Raw genomic sequence first — 11,898 nt, 5'->3', positions numbered from 1 at the left:
TTAGTAAAGTTACATAAGTTTCAGATGTACAATTCTGTAACACATCATCTATATATCACTTTGTGTGTTCACTACTCAGAGTCAGTTCACCTTCCATCACCATATATTTGATCCCTTTTACCCTCATCTTCCACCCTTCACCCCTCTTACTCTCTGGTAACCACTAAACTATTGTCTGTGTCCATGAGTTTTTGTTTCTTTATTTTTTTGTCTTGTTCTTTGGTTGTTTTCAGTTTTATATACCACATATCAGTAAAATCATATGGTTCTAGACCTTTTCTGTCTGACTTATTTCCCTTAGCCTAATAATCTCAAGATCAGTCCATGTAGTTGCAAATAGCATTATTTCACCTTTTCTGATGGCAGACTAGTATTCCATTGTGTATATATATCACATCTTCTTTATCTAGTCATCTATTGTAAAAAACACTTTGGTTGTTTCTATGTCTTGGCCACCATAAATAAAGCTGCAATGAACATCAGAGCACATATATCTTTATGGATAAATGTTTTCAGATTTTTTGGGTAGATACCCAGGAGAGGGATTGCTGGGTCATATGGTAATTCTATTCTTAATTTTTTGAGGAATGTCCACATTGCCTTCCATAGCGGCTGCACCAATCTGCATTCCCACCAACAGTGTATGAGGGTTTCTTTTTCTCCACAGCCTCTCCAACACTTGTTATTATTTATCTTATTGATGATAGCCGTTCTAACTAGTGTGAGGTGATATCTCATTGTGGTTTTTATTTGCATTTATCTTATAATTAGTGATGTTGTGCATTTGTATGTCCTACAAATTGGCCATTTGTATGTCCTCTTTGGAGAAATGTGTACTCAGGTCCTCTGCCCATTTTTTAATTGGATTGTTTGTTTTTTTATTGTTGAGTTGTATGAGTTCCTTATGTATTTTGGATATTAGCCTCTTATCAGAGGTGTTGTTTGCAAAAATCTCCCATTTGGTTGGTTGTCTCTTTATTTTGTTGATGGTTTCTTTTGCTGTGCAAAAGCTTTTTAGTTTGATATAGTTCCATTTATTTATTTTAGCTTTTACTTTTCTTGCCTTTGAAGTTAAATTTATAAAATCCTCTTTGAACCCAAGTTCTATAAGTTTAGTACCTATGTTTTCTTCTATGCAGTTTACTGTTTCAGGTCTTATATTTAGGTCTTTGATCCATTTTGAGTTAATTTTGGTACACAATGATAGAGAGCAGTATAGTTTCATTCTTTTGCACATGGTTTTCCAATTCTCCCAGCACCATTTATTGAAGAAACTATCTTTTCTCCATTGTATGTTTTTGGCTTTTTTGTAGAAAATTATCTGTCCATATTTATGTGAGTTTATTTTTGGGTTCTCAATTCTATTCCATTGGTCTGTGTGTCTGTTTTCCTGCCAGTACTATACTGTTTTGATTATTGTTGCTCTGTAGTACAACCTGAAGTCAGGGAGTGTGATACCTCCAGCATAGTTCTTTTTTCTTAAGATTGCTTTGGCTATTTGGGGTCTTTTGTGGTTTCATACAAATCTGATGACTTTTTGTTCTATTTCTTTAAAAAATGCCATTGGGGATTGTGTTAAATCTGTATATTGCTTAGGGTAATATGGCCATTTTAACTATGTTGATTTTGTCAATCCATGAACATGGAATGTCTTTTTCATTTCTTTGTGTCTTCTTCAATTTCTTTTAAAACTGTCTTATAGTTTTCAGTGTATAGGGTCTTTCAAATCCTTGATTAAGTTTATTCCTAGGTATTTTATTCTTTTTGTTCAATCACAAAAGGAGTTATTTTTTAAATTTCTTTTCCTGAGATTTTATTGTTAATATATAGGAATGCAATTGACTTTTGTATGTTGATTTTGTAGCCAGCAACTTTACTGTATTCGTTTACTGGTTCTGATAGCTTTCTGGTGGAGTCTTTAGGGTTTTCTCTATATAGCATCATGTCATCAGCAAAAAGTGACAATTTAACATCTTCATTCCCAATTCGGACGTCTGTTATTTCTTTCTCTAGCCTGGGTGCTCTGGCTAGGACTTCCAATACTATGTTGGAAAGCAGAGGTGATAAGGAACAGCCCTGTCATATTCCTGCATGTAGAGCAAAAGGCTTCAATTTTCACCACTAATTATGATATCAGCTGAGGGTTTGTCATATATGGCCTTTAATATATTAAGGTATTTTCCTTCCTTTCTATTTTATTAAGTATTTTCATCATAAATGGATGTTGTGTCTTGTCAAATGCTTTTTCTGCATCTATTGATATAATCATATGATTTTTATCTTTTATTTTGTTTATGTGGTGTATCACATTGATCAATTTGAGTATGCTGAACCATCCTTGTGCCCCTGGGATGAACTCCACTTGGTCGTGATGTATAATCTTTTTAATACTTTGTTGCATTAGATTTGCGAGAATTTTGTTTAGGACTTTTGCATCTGTATTCATCAGAGTTATTGGTCTGTAATTTTCTTTTTTTCTGTTATCCTTAACAGGTTTGGTATCAGGGTAATGTTGGCATCATAAAATGAGTTAGGGGGTATTGTCTCATTCAATTTTTTGGAGAAGTTTGAGTAGGACAGGTATTAGATCCTCTTTGAATATTTGGTAGAATTCACTAGTGAAGCCATGTGGTCCTGGACTTTTGCTTTGGGGAAGGTTTTGGATAACTGATTCAATTTCCTTACTATTAATTGGTTTATTTAGATTTTCCAGTTCTTCGTGATTCAGCCTAGGAAGCTTATATATTTCTAAGACATGTCTATTTCTTCTAGGTTATTGAATTTGGTGGCATATAGTCCTTCATAGTATTCTTGGATGATCCTTTGTATTTTGATATCCGTGGTAACTTCCCCTCTTTCATTTCTGGTTTTGTTTATTTGTGTCTTTTTTCTTTTTATCTTAACTAGCCAAGGGTTTGTCAATTTTGTTAATCTTTTCAAAGAATCAGCTCTTTGTTGCATTAACTTTTTCTATTGTCTTTTTGTTCACTATTTCATTTAGTTCTGCTCTGATTTTTATTATTTTCTTCCTACTGCTGACTTTGGGTTTCATTTGTTTTTCTTTTTCTAGTTCTTTAAGATATAACATGAGGTTCTTTATCTGGAATTTTTCTTCTTTCTTGAGATAGGCCTGTAATGATATAAATTTCCTACTTAAAACTGCTTTTCTGCATCCCAAAATTTTTGGTAGGATGTATTTTCATTCTCATTTGTTTCTATGTATCTTTTGACCTCTCCTCTTATTTTTTCTATGACCCAGTCATTTTTTTAAAGTATGTTGTTTAATCTCTACATATTTGTGGTTTTTCCTGCTTTATTTTTGAAGGTTGATATTTAACTTCAAAGCCTTGTGATCAGAGAATATGCTTGGTATGATTTAAATGTTCTTAAATTTGCTGAGGCTAGTTTTACATCTCAATAAATGGTCTACGCTTAAGAATGTTCCATGTACACTAGAAAAGAATGTATAGTCTGATGTTCTAGGGTGAAGTGCTCTATAAATGTCAATTATGCCCATTTCACCTAATGTGTTATTTAGGGCTGATATTTCTTTATTTATTTTCTGTTTGGATGAACTATCCATAGCTGTCAATGATGTATTTAGGTTCCCTACTATAATTGTGTTTTGGTCAATTTCTCCCTTTAGTTCTGTTAGCAGTTGCTTTGTATATTTTGGTGCTCCATGATAGGGGGTATAAATATTGATGACTGGTATGTCTTCTTGTTGTATGGTCTACTTTATCATTATGAAATGTGCATCTTTGTCTCTTGTTACCTTTTTTATCCTGAAATCTGTTTCATCTGATATCAGTATGGCTAAATCTGCTTCTCTCTGAATACCATTTGCTTGGAGTGTCAATTTTTGCCCTTTCACTTTGAGTTTATATTTGTTCTTGTGGCTGAGAAGTGTCTCTTGGAGGCAGCATATGGTTGGGTTTAGTTTTTTTATTCAATCTGCTACTCTGTACCTATTTATTGGTGAGTTCAGTCCATTTACATTTCGGGTGATTATTGATATATGAGGATTTCCTATCATTTTATCTCTTATTTTCTGGTAGGACAGTGTCTCCATTGTTTCTTTGCCTTTTTGTTGCTGTTATTTCAGTGTGGTGGTATTCTATTATTTTTCCCTCTGTTTCTTCTTTTTTTGTTATATATTTCAATTGTGGAATTTTTTTGAGTGGTTACCATTAAGTTTATGTAAAAGAAAGCTGCAAATTCCATTTTCTTCAGCATGCTTCCTTTCTCCATTCCCTTGTGCCAGTTCAGACCTTTACTCTCTCCCCTTTTATGTTTTTGTTCTCACAAATTATTTCTATTTGTGCTGTGAGTTGATATCTGCGCTGCAGTAGCAAGTTGTTTTTTTCCTCTATTCATTTTTTCTTCTTTATCCTGCATGCTATGTTTAAGTGTATAGTGTCCTATTTGGTGTAGAGGTTGCCATTTCCTGCCTCTGTCTGTCTGTTCATAATACTACTCATGTTTTTTTTTTTATTCTTTTGATTTTTTGTTTCAGGTCAAATAACCTCCTTCAGTATTTCTTGTAGTGTAGGTTATGTGTTAGAAAATTTCCTCAGCTTCTGTATGTATGGAAATGTCTTTATTCCTCCTTCATATCTAAAGGATACCTTTGCTGGCTATATTATTCTTGGTTCATAATTTCTCTCTTTCAATAGCTTGAATATTTTATTCTACTCCCTCCTGGCTTGTAGAGTTTCTGCTGAAAAATCTGATGATAATCTAATGGGCTCTCCTTTATAGGTTATAGTCTTCTTTTCCCTGGCTGCCTTGAGGATTCTTTCTTTGTCGTTAATTTGTGACAGCTTCAATACAATGTGTCTTGGAGAAGGCCTGTTGGGAATGAGGTAATTAGGTGTTCTCTTTGCTTCTTGGATTCGAGGACCCTGTTCTTTCCACAAGTTTGGGAAGTTCTCATTGACTATTTATTTGAATATACTCTCTGTTCCCTTCTCCCTTTCTTCTCCTTCTGGTAGGCCCATTATCCTTATATTGCTCTTTCTGATGGAGTCAGAAAGTTCTCATAGAGTTCTTTCATTTCTTTTAACTCTCAAGTCTCTCTCTTCTTCCTTCTGTGTGATTTCCAGATTTCTATCTTCGATGTCACTGATTCTTTCCTCCATCTGGTCAGCTGTATTACCTAAGCTGGCTATTTCATTCTTCATTTCTTTTATTAAGTTCTTAATCTCCAGAATTTCTATTTGGTTCTTTTTTAAAATTTCAATCTCTTTGGTAAAATGTTCATTTTGTTATTTGATTGTGTTTCTGAGTTCATTAAATTGCCTGTCTGTGTTTCCTTGAATCTTTTTGAGTTTTGTAAGAACTGCAATCTTGAATTCTCTGTCATCTAAGTCACATATTTCCATGTCTTTAAGTTCATTTCTGGAGACCATTCATTTTCTTTCTGAACTGCCTTTTTACCTTGGTTATTCATGGAAATTAATGAATTATTATTTATCTTCCTCAGTATCTATAGGAGTGGGTTCTACAACAGGTTGATAGGAAGAGGTCTTTCTTTTGCCTTCCAGTATGTGTTGGTGGAATGTTTTATTTTCTGTCCCACTGCAACCTTTTATTCTCTCTCACGCTGTAGTGTTATATTTTCTTTGCACTGTTCTGGCTTCTCACACAATGGGGGGATTCCTTGGCTAATGGTCTTCTCTGTGAGCAGGTAGCCTGGGTCACAGGGCACTACCTCTGTGTGTGTGGGGGGGGTGGGGTGGGGGGGGATGTGGAGAGCTTTTGAAGTTCCAAAGCTCTTTCTGCACCAGTTTCAGAGCCTGTGTGCTTCAGTGGCTGTTTATCCCTACAGAGATCCACCCAAATAGGTGGAGGCAGGGGTGGGGTTGGTTGTGAGAGGTGGCTCTGAGCAATGGTGGCAACCACCAGCCAGCCAATCCTGCACCCAAGGATCCCTCCTTTTCATGGGAACTAGTTGGGCCAAGAGTCCGTGGCTGCGGGCAGCAGTTCCCAGAACTGTAAATATTCTGTTCTTTTGATTTGACATTGCTACTATTTCTCTTTGAGCTCTGGGAGGGTGGGAGGGGTCCTCTGCTTGGCAGTGAGACCTTAAACCACTTTTCATCCTTCTTCCCTCAGTCTTTGCTCTGAGGTCTCTGCAGTGAGCACTGGGTTCAGCCATGTTTAATGCTGCTCCTTCAGCTAGGACTGTGGGATGTAAGGGAAGCACAAGCAGTCTGAATTCTTTCCTCCTCTGCAACTGCTTTAGTTCCAGAGCTCGGAGCTCCTCTCTGTGTCCTGCATCTCTGCCCTTCCCCTTTCCCTCCTCCCCCTCTCCCCCAATTTGCCCACCTTTAAATGATTTCAATTGTGTGTCTCTTAGTCTTGCCTGTCTGCTGCACAGGAAATCCTTTGTAGAATTATAGCTGTTCAATTGTTGTAAATTCCAGGGGAGATTTCAAGAGGCTTGCCTTACACAGCCATTTCTATTATGTAATCGGTTGTGGGTTTGTTTTTTTTAATCCAGTCTGCCCTTTTCTGGTTTTAGTTGGTCTTTTTACCATGTACTATCTACCATTCATATTTAAGTAATTGTTAGGGTTTAAGTGCTTTCTAGCTTTTTTTTCTGTTTTCTGTTTATCATTTCTATGTTCTTTTTCCTACAGTCCTATGGATTACTTGATTATTTTTGAGTATTGCATTTTTATGTATCTATAGCTTATTTGAATTTATTTATATATATATATTTTAATGGTTGCTCTATGTAATATGTTGTACATGTATACAACTCATCACAGCCTAATGGTGTGGACATTTTACTAGTTCAAGTGAAGTGTAGCAACCTTACCGCCCTTTAAATCCCTTTACCCTTCCCTGTTTATAATATAATTGTCTTACATATTTTCTATAAATATATTGAAAGTCACATCAGACAGTGTTATAATTTTTGTTTCAAACATCAAACATAATTTAGAAATCTCATGAGAAGAAGGAATGTCAGTTGTATTTACCCATATTGTTATTCTTTACATTGTTCTTTTTTCTTTCCCAATGTTTGTTGCATGATTCTTTTATCATCTGTTTCAAAACCTCCGTTTGCCATTTTTTAAGGGTACATCTGATGGCAACCCATTCTCTTAGTTTTTTTGTCCTCTGAGAATGCCTTGATTTTTCTTTCATTCCTGAAGACTATTTTCACTGAATATAAGATTCTGTATTCATTATTCTTTTCTTGAACAATGACACTTGAAAAACGTTGTGCCACTTCATTCTGACCTTCATGGTTTCTGATGATGTCATTAAAATGACTTTTCCCTTAGAGGAAAGGTGTCTTTTCTGTCTCACTAATATTTCTTTATAGTCTCACAGGTCCTTGAGATTCTTCTTTTTTCTTTTTTGTTTCTCTTTTTCAGTTTGTTTTCTCTTTGTAGTTCAGACTGTGGAATTTTTATTCTTCTATCTTCAAGTACAGTGATTTTTTTTGTCCTCTTCATTCTCCCATGAACCTATCCATTGAATATTTTATTTTGCTTATTGTGTTTTTCAGTTCTACAATTTCCATTTAGTTATTCTTGATATCTTCAATTTCTTTGATAAAATGTTCTATTTCAATGATATTCTATTATTTCATTTGTTTCAAGAATATGTTGCATGTTGAAGCATTTGTATGAATGCTGCTTTATAATCTTTGTCAGATAATTGCAGCATCTGTGTCTTCTCAGTGTTGGCATCTGTTCACTGTTTTTTCTTATTCAAGTTGAGATTTTAGCCATTCCTGGTATGATAAGTGAGTTTCAATTTTATTCTGGGCATTTTGGGTAGTATGTTTTTAGTCTCTGAATCTTATTTAAATCTTCTGTTTTTTACACCACCTCTAACACCACTCTAATGGGGGCAGTGGGCGCTGCTTCATTACTGCCATGTGCAGGTGAAATCCCAGGTTTCTTATTTGGCCTCTGTTAACAACTTCATGCAGGAATAGGTGTCTCATTATTTATGGGTGGGATGGGAGTTAAGGTTCTCTGTTAGGCCCCCACTGACACTGCCCTGGTTCCCATGGGGTCAGGAGGCTTTGTTAATGCTGGGTGGTTGTGAAACTACTGGCTCTTTACTGATTGGGCCTTCCATATCACCCCAGCAGGGCAGGGAAAGGATGCCTCACTGCCACCAGGGAAAGGTTGGAAGACACCACAAGTGAGAGCCTCATTACACTAGGAGGAGATCAGAATCTCAGTTCTCCCTAGGCATTCTCAACACCATTTGGCTGTGGGAGATCTGTGCCTCATATAGCCAGTTGAGGTTGTAAGTGCATACTCATGCTTTGCTGAGGAAAACAGGGAATTATGAGATGCTGCATGGTTTTTTGTTTGTTTGTTTGTTTTTAAACTGTAATATAAATATATATTTTTAAAACAAGGATAGCAGGATGCTAAACAAAATTACATAATTGGTCGGAAGGCATCAATTTACTTTGCCCTACCCTGATAGGTGAGATGTAAGACTGCATGGAGTTCCAAGGTAGAACAGCTTCCTGTGTCTATGTGAGGTCACCTCTGTTCCCACAACACCAAACAACCAAAGGTCCAGGTGTGGTAAGGACTGAACCTTTATGGAGCTTAATTCCTACAAGTCAATACACCGACTCCTGATCTGCCCAGAAGAAAAAAGCCAGCATGGCACATCCCCTGCGCAGCCTGGCTGGGGTCCAGGAGCAGAGTGTGGCTGCTCAGACTCTGGAGGCAGATAGCAGTCAGCTCCCTCACAACACCAAACTATGAGAAAAAACAATGTCTTCAGTCTCTGAAGCAGTGCTCCAGAGTGGTGCAGACAATGTCCTCCAGAGAGCAGCTCTGATCTTGGGCTGCTGTCCTTCCCAGAGGCAATCACTCTCACTGCAGGTAATAATCGATTGCAGCGGAGAAAGCAGCAAAACCTCCACAACCAATGACGCCTTTAAGCCAGCTCTGAAACCAATGGCTCCTCCAGTGATGCAGCCACTAATGACACTGTTCTTCCAGTCTGATTTTCCTGGGTAAGATTCTACCAAACACTCGGTGCAAGAAAACATGGCGCCCACAATGGCAAAATTTTCGGCGTAGGACATTCCTCTCTGCACCATGTCTTTAAGAACTCCTTTTGCTGTCGGCATTCAGTAAGGATCCTTAGGGTCAAAGCCCACATTGGTATCAATGCCGGCAGTGAACACCCCAAATGCACCTTCCAAGACAAATCCTCCCACGCAGGCCAGCGCTGCTTTGAACGCGCGCAGCTTTCCATTGCCTTCTCGATCATCTTCTGCTCCTCACTCTCGGCCGGACTCGGGATCCCACCCAGGCTTCCAGGCTCCAGGACCTGGGGCTGACGCTTGTCACCCACCAGGTGCTGCAGAAGAAGGCTGTACTGCAGCGGGGCTTCGGCGGAGCCTGCCGCCTCAGGCTCGGAGCCCCGGGGACTGGGGGCAGTCGCTGCCATGACTAGCGGCCCCAGAAGCCCAGATGTCCTTTGCTGCATGGTTTTTACCATACTAGAGCAGGGCAGTTATTGTCTAAAAGTGTTCTGTCTTTCTAGGCTGGTCCTCTGGGTAGAGAAAGCAGGCTTTTTGTGGGGCTTTTATGTGTGTGCCTAGTGGCAATTCCAGGTTGCAAGATTCTCCCGCACCCGTATAATGAGACATACATAAGTGGGATATATGATGCAAAAGAAAACCCAGGGAACTGCGTGGTGTGTTGTTCCTTGCTTTCTCGGATCATAGCTGGTGTACCTTTTCTCTACCATTCACAGTCTTCATTTTTGTTTTATATACAATGTCTCAAGATTTTAGCTATACTTAGTGAGATGAGTAGGGAGAAGTGTGTCTATGCCATCTTGTCAGAACTGGAAGTTCCTTTTTTGTTTGTTTGGATTTGGCTTTCATTTTTTCATAATATTAATATCATGCTCTCATTTCATGGTTACATTGTCTTCTTTTTTTTTAGGTTATTAATTTTAGCTCTTTTGAAATTTTCTTCTATCCCCCATATTTTCTATTTCTTGCTTTTGTTTTTTTCTTATCCTGTTTGTTTATTTTGGTCTTTAGTGTGTCAAAAGTTTTTCCTAAACGTCTGGCAATCTTTGGGTGCATTTCATGCTTATTTAGAGTAAGGAATCAGGGCAGCTAGGTGACTCAGTTGGTTAGAGTGTGTGCTCTTAATAACAAGGTTGCTGGTTCAATTCCCTCATGGGATGGTGAGATGGTGAACTGCGCCCCCTGCAACTAGATATTGAAAACAGTGACTGGACTTGGATCTGAGCTGCGCCCTCCACAACTAGATTGAAGGACAATAGCTTGACTTGGAGCTAATGGGTCCTGGAAAAAGCACACTATTACCCAATAAAAATTTAAAAAGCAAAAAAATGTAAGAAATAAAATATATTTTTGGTTCTGTGGGCATGTTTGGGGCTAATCAACCAGTGGGCTTCACTACAGGGCAATTAAGTGAGGAGCTGCTTACTTACAAGTCAGTATTTGGAGGTTTTTTCTTTGGGGTGGGTATCCAGAGAAGTATCTTCTGATCGCCTACCTAGGAGCTATAGACTTATTCTGGAAATGAAGTGGGAAGTGACCCACAGTTCACTATACAGACTTTTTTGTTATTCCTATTTTCATCCCAAACCTCTCCCCTGCTTTCACAAATAAGTCTGCTATCCTAGAGTTTGGATCCTCTTGTTTAATTATTCAGAACCACAAGTCTCTGGTATTTTAACTTGGCTGGCAATTTAGGGAGAAAAGAGGGGAAATGAAAAGGGACTATGCATAGTCACTAGGCTGATTGGGCCAGGGGAGGTTCCCTGAGAGCCACACTTTCACACATACTTTAAACCAAAACCTGTGTATTCTTTCTTAGAACTTGCCCCCTGTCCTGTACAGTCCCTGATAACTCCTTTCCTTTAGATAGCTTCCTGTGCTCAGCTACCCTTCCTACATGCACTTATCCTTTTCCAGAATTTATTGAAATTCCTTATCTGCCATTGTCTCATTTTTCTTAATTTTCCTCTTTTGGGATTACAAAAATGGACAGTAGGTACTTTAATAGCTCCTTCCATTCTTAGCTGCTTTGCCCAAAAAGCTGCTCTAGTGTTTAAATCAGCAGCTAAGAATAAAAGAGATATTGTTGGTTTAGTATCTGCTATTTGCCATCTACTCTTTTTTTCTTTTTAAAGATTTTATTGGGGAATTGAGGGAGGGAACAGCATTGGGGAATCGGGGAAGGGGAACAGACAAGTTGCTGTCCTTTTGTTCTTCAGTCTAGTTGTGGAGACTGTCGCTTCACTGGTCCATTTGGCATTCTGACCACTGCGCTCCTCCCAGCTGAGGCAGATCGGTCCCCGATCATTGGACAGTGGCTCATGGCAGCTCACGCCAGCTGCTGGCAGCTCACACTGGCTGCCAGCCACTCACGGTAGCTTATGGCAGCCCACTGCAGCCCCACAGCCCCATCGCCGGCGACTCACAGCAGCCCAGCTCCAGGTCGAGCTGTTGTCCATCATCTTAGCTGCAGAGGGTGCAACGTTATTGGCCCTCATGTGGGATCCAAACCAGTGGCCTTGCTGCTCAGAGCTCACATTCCCAAGCCAACTCTTAACTAATGAGCCACTCAGCCAGCACTGCCATCTACTTTTAATCTATATGAAGAAACCTCACGCATTTACATGCCTCACCAACCAATATATTGTGAGTGCCCAGTGAGCTGGGACTCTGTTTGTCCATCTTTGTGTTCCCACTGCTTAATAAACTCCAGGGCAACAAACTCTGTTTGCTGCAGATTCTCTAGCATCTAAAGTGCTGTCTGGTATATACTATGTGCTCAAGAAAGGCTTTGGAAAGTCAAGTATTAGAACATACACTTATCCTGTAAAATTCTAGTTTCACAAAGTAACACA

At 38.6% G+C, this 11,898-nt stretch overlaps 1 pseudogene; it reads right to left on the bottom strand.

Moving 5' to 3' along the window:
- Positions 1–8,794: 8,794 nt before the first annotated feature.
- LOC109374655 (mitochondrial import inner membrane translocase subunit Tim22-like) lies at positions 8,795–9,450 on the bottom strand (annotated as a pseudogene).
- Between the last annotated feature and the right edge of the window lie 2,448 nt (positions 9,451–11,898).

Source organism: Hipposideros armiger, unplaced genomic scaffold, assembly GCF_001890085.2.
Source record: "Hipposideros armiger isolate ML-2016 unplaced genomic scaffold, ASM189008v1 scaffold_853, whole genome shotgun sequence".
NCBI lineage: Eukaryota > Metazoa > Chordata > Mammalia > Chiroptera > Hipposideridae > Hipposideros > Hipposideros armiger.
This window is presented reverse-complemented; position numbering and strand designations above follow the sequence as displayed.